Source organism: Mixophyes fleayi, chromosome 1 (assembly GCF_038048845.1).
Source record: "Mixophyes fleayi isolate aMixFle1 chromosome 1, aMixFle1.hap1, whole genome shotgun sequence".
In the NCBI taxonomy this organism is placed as follows: domain Eukaryota; kingdom Metazoa; phylum Chordata; class Amphibia; order Anura; family Limnodynastidae; genus Mixophyes; species Mixophyes fleayi.
The window spans coordinates 390,150,067-390,155,926 of record NC_134402.1 but is presented as its reverse complement, the minus strand read 5'-3'; positions in this window follow the sequence as shown (position 1 = coordinate 390,155,926).

Sequence of the window (5,860 nt, the reverse complement as noted above, 5' to 3'; positions counted from 1 at the left end):
CTCACAGGTCACATTATTATTTTCATACATTTTTGGACAAATACTGCAGCAACCTGGCTGGATGCTAAGCGACAGAGCAATGACTAAAACACACTTCAGTTCCTACCACATCTAGGACACATTGGCACACAGCAGTGGCATAAAAGAAAAGAGGTGCAAGATGAAATTGTCCTTGGGCCCTCCCACCCACCCTTATGTTGGATCTTAAAAAGGACATGCACACTTTAACAAACCTAGCACTTCAGCCACAAAAGTGCCACTCCTTGTGGCTTGGTTTGTTTGGGTCCCCACAAAAAAACCTAACAATGGGCTTAAGTCACCTAAGGTAACAGTGCTGTTGAGAAACTGTGGCAAGATGCTGTTATCATCATCCTCAGCCTCATCCTCACCCTCATCAGTGTATACATCATCCTCACACATTATTAATTCATCACTGCTGGAATCCCCCATTACAGAAGTTTCAGAATTTTGATGTAATTTGCAGGAAAGGCCTTCCTCATGGAACTTGAACTTCATCATCTTTTCCACATTTTGAGGAAGTAGTCTCCTACGCCAATCGCTGGCAAGGTTCCCTGCTGAAAACTCTTTCCGAGTACACACTGGAGGGTGGGTAGCTCAGGCAGTGCAAAGAGAGTTGGTACATGGTCTCCAAATTCCATTTTTTCCCTCCCAGTATGTAAAGGGACTGTCTGATGTGTCTATTTCTATGCTGTCATGAAAATAATCCTCCACCATCCTTTGGATGCTGATAGTAGGATCAGGTGGAGTTACAGCAGAGGTGTCATCTATTTTGGTTACTTCTTTTAGACCAGACCAGATGTCAAAGTTTGGTGCTGAGTCATCTACATCATCACTGGGTCTTTTGGGAAAGCTAAGACATTTCCAAGCAGCAGTTGAGTGAGAAACTGAAGGAGGAGACGCTGTCCTGTCAAGAACCACTTGAGCTGTCATCTTGCTCACCAGGAGCTCCTTGCATCTCTTCAGATCATGGTCAGTTGGCAGCAAAGAGAAGACATGGCTCTTAAACCGAGGATCAAGCACAGTCGCCAAAATGTAGTGATCCGATTTCAAGATTTTGATAACTCTTGGATCCTGGTGAAGCGAATAAAGTACTTGATGTACAAGTCCGTATTTGCTCTGTTTAATCTCCTCCTTCAGTTTCTCAAGCTGCTTTTCCAAAAGTCTAATTAAGGGAATCACTTGACTCAAGCTAGCAGTGTCTGAACTCACTTCACAGGTGACTACTTCAAATGGTTTCAGCACCCTGCACAACACGGAAAGTATTCTCCACTGCGCTTGACTAAAATACATCCCCCTCCTTTCCCAATGTCATGACTTGTCGAGTAAGCGTGGATGGCTTTTCACCATTCCTCCATCCGCAGAAGCATATGCAGGGTGGAATTCCACCTTGTCATCACCTCTTGCTTCAGTTGGCGGCAGTGCAAATTAAATTGCTGTTGCAGCTGCTGCAATCTCCTACACGCTGTTATCGAATGATGTAAATATTTTACGGGCCACAGACAGCATCTCCTGCATGTCCTGTCATTTTTTAAAAAGCTCTGCATCACCAAGTTTATTGTGTGAGAAAAACATGGAATTCACCCAGCGGTAATGCTCTCACAATTTTGGTGGCATTATTACAAATGACATATCCTGATTAGAGTCCAATTGGAATAAGCCATGTTGCAATGACATCCCTTAGTTTTTGTAACAGATTGTCAGCTGTATGCCTATTAGTGAAGCCGGTAATACACAGAGTAGCCTGACTCTTACAAATGTGATGTATTTGGGTACATGCTGCTGCTGTTCCTGCTGGTTAAGGTGAATCACCAACCCAGTGGGCTGTCACAGTCATATAATCTTTAGTTTGCCCAGTTCCACTTGTCCACATATATATGGTTAAGTGTACAGTGGGTAGAATGGCATTTTGTAGCCCAATAATTACATTTTTACGAACCTTCTGGTAGAGGTGAGGAATAGCTTTTCTACTGAAATAGTGTCGTAATGGAATTTGGTAACGGGGACACAAGACCTCAAGCAACTGTCTAATGCCAGCTGCATTAATAGTGGATATTGGACGCAGATCTAATACTAGCATAGTTGCCATGCAGTCTGTGATCCGCTTTGCGACTGGGTGACAGCGTTCATACTTGCTTCCTCTTGCAAATGATTGTTTAACAGTCAATTGTTGTAAACTACTAGTAGTCTTCTTCTTGATCTGCTTCTGAAATGAAGATTCAAACCCAGCAGCAACAGTGGGAATAACACTCAAGAATTCTTCTGAGGAATCCAGGATAGTGGAGGAGTCATCTAGCCTTAGCAACTTGGATGCATGAATAACTGCTACTGAGGATATTGATGAGGACGGTGTTGTGGGTTTAGATTGCAGGTGTCGGGATGTAGGTGAGAGAAGGGTTCTAGCTGATGATGAACTGCTTGATATTATTTTTTAGCATAAGTTTCTGATTTTCCCAACAGCTTTCCATGAACTCGTTTCAACTGGCACTAAATGGTTAATGTCCTTACCTCGACTGACTGTGGCTTTACATACGCTACAATTGGCTAGACAGCTGTTGTCAGGATTCCACACATAAGAAGTGGATTTTTTGTCTTGTATCCAGGCATGACAATGGCCTTCTTCTTATCACGTGCCAGAACTGCATCCACCAATGCAGGACTTACACAAACAACATCATCCCCATCGACATCCTCATTAGCGCCCTCAAAGGCTACACAAATATCCCCCTCATCCTGTTGCAATTCCAGAGCGGCATCCTCAATTGGTGTATCACTGGCTACACTTGGGCTGTTCAGGCACACATCTGCAGAAATGCTGAAAAGGGCCTTCTTTATGGGTACACTATCAGAATGGTCATGATTACACATAGCACTCGTGGATAGACTCTTCTCAGGGATTTGTGTCATTTCTGAATCTGAACATAAATTTTTCCTCTAATGCCTTACTGTTTTCTTCCAGCTCGGCTTTTACACATAAAATTATTTGGACACCACTTTTGGGAGCATATTCAATTGTCGGCGGAAACGCCGAAAATCTCGTGCTCCACGGACTATTACCATTATTACGGTAATAGTGCATGGAAAAAACGTTATTACGGTAATTTTCTCGCTGGATTTCAGCTCGCGGCTCAGGGAGCTAACTATTAATAATAGCTGCTTGGTTCTCCTGCTCTTCTGTGCTCTGCTGTGAATCCATTTTGATAACACCGTACACTTTGACTGCAAATTCAGTAGAAAAGCCTGCCAGACCTAGTATTTGTATTTCAGCAATGACAATTAGCAATGGAGCAATGGAGCTCTCCTTTTTACGTGCTACCTATATAACACTGTACATTATGGGACTGCAGATTTAGAAGACTAAGCCTGCCCTATTAATTCTATTTTAGCAATGACAATTAGCAATGGAGCAATTGAACTCTCCTGAATGTCACTGTAGACTTTGAAAAACACTGCTACCCCCTCCTCTTTCTATTCTACCTATGTTGCTGCCCAACTGTTCTACAGACTGTGCTACCCCTTCTGTGTCCCTCTGTGAAATGGTGCTGGATCGCTGTGGAGGGCGGTACTTATAAAATCCACAACTTGCGAGATCCGACGACGTAACAATGACGTTTTTCCTTCTTTTCAATTATGAAAAAGTGTCGGCTCTGTACACGGATATGCTAAGTTCGGGAATGTTCGGTTCTCGGGGAACTGAGCCTGAGCATCTCTACTTACCATATGGGCAGAAATACACTATAAAATTCTAGCTGTGTCTTTTTTAGTGTACATTTTTACACATATGCATCTAGGTCAGTACCAGACCCACAGTCCGTGAGGGTTCTACTATTTATATGTGTGTGTGTGTGTGTGTGTGTGTATTATTCATATTCAGTGATGGTACATGTTTTTGTCTTATTTAGAAAAATGTGACTAATACACATGACCTTGTGTTACCTTTCCTATGTAATAGATTGCTAAGAAACAGTGACTTAAAAATAGATCTGTCTCTAGGCACAAATTAAAGAAGCCATATATTCAGGTTACATTATGTTATCAAGCAATAAACTTCAAAACCAAACATGTCTAAACTGCCCTTGTTTCACGAAGCAAGAACAAATATACAGATCTATTATTATGGTACTTAACTGGGGTTTGAGCAACTTTTATTATCAGTCTTCCGCTTCTGCTTATTCTGGAGGAGGGGAAAGAACAATAAGTTGTCAAGCAGATCGAAGTGCTCAAAGATGCACTGAATATTTTTGGAGATGAGTGTACTGGCCTTGTGGTTGGCAGTAACCTATCCATTTGTGCGATTATGTTATGGCAGGGCATTACGGGACAGTGATGTGATGTGAAGAACATTGTCCCCCAACTTCAGTAGACTTGTGATGTGAAGCTACTGTTGCTGGTGTAGAAAGATTGGGGTGTCAAACAGAATCATATTAAAATAATGACCTAGAAATACCATAGAGAACAGGATGATAGGCAAATACATATGTTTATTACCTTTAGCATTTGAGCATTAAATGCATTGGAGGTAACATATGAGTAGTCTCAACCAATAAGTATGAGAATGCAGCCTTTTAATTAACCAGTGACATCACTGAAGCACAAGCCTACACATAAAATAGTAAATGGTAGGGGAATATTTTATAATTTTTTCCTCACCATTTTCTGCTTGGTTAAAACTTTCAACCAATCAGTGTTTAGAAAAGAGGTTATATAAGAGACTCAAAGTACTCCTTCCTGAGGTTTGTTTAGTCTGTTTTCACAGTTAAAGAATTGAGGATTAAGGGTATTACTAAAAATTTATTTTGGTTTATTTAATTCTGATGAAGTCAGCATGGGCTGACTATATATTTATATGTAGATTGAGGTTCAGGTTTTATTTTGACTAAATTATCTTGGTTTAACAAATTAGATATGACAAACAATTTGCTTCAATTCATAACATGAGCAACACCGGACCAGACAGCAGTCTCACTGGTCAAACTGGTTATGTTTGCATGTCTGTATTATTAGAGAAATTACAATAACATACACGACAAACGCAGATGCAACAATAATACAGTGGTTGTAATAAATAAATTTAAACTACATATAGGATAAATTCACTGAAATTGACCTTCTGTCCCTCAATGATAGTCATATCCCCTAGCAGTATAGCAGTAAGTGTATATTGCAAATGCTGAGGTCTATTTAAATAACCAATCCCCATGAAAAAAATGCCGCAGGGTAGTAAGTGTAAATGACTCAATGATGAGCAAAATGGAACAGAGATATATTACTTCTTTTACAGACACCATAGATGTTTTCCTGAACGAATGATGTGCCCAGCAGGACTCAAATGGCCACATCTTTATATTGTTAGTCTTTACAGCATTTTTTTAAAGGTTTATTGTGACAGATAGACATTTTTTTTGAATACTCCTGTTACAGATTGCTATTGATATGTGGGCAAGATTTAACAATTAGTGTTATTGAAGTTAATAAAAGCAGGAGCAGTATATTAGTTATATTCTGCAAAATCAGCTTGGAACATATGCATTTTTATATTATTCTATTCTACACACCTGTACTCAGAAATAAATAATGTAACTAAAATATTTGACAGCTGTCAATGATGAAAACCTTTATCAAGATTTAATTTAATATATTGCAAACTTTTCTATTTGTGTAAAACCTATGCATATTTTAGAATCCTCAGGGCTCATGATTTGCAAATTCACAAACCTCTTTAATTATTCACAACTATTGCAGTATTTTATATAATACAGGAAGAAATACAGATGATCCAGTTCCGTACTTACAAATTCAGCCAAATACCAATCCAAATCTAAGCCCAAATTTACATATTAAA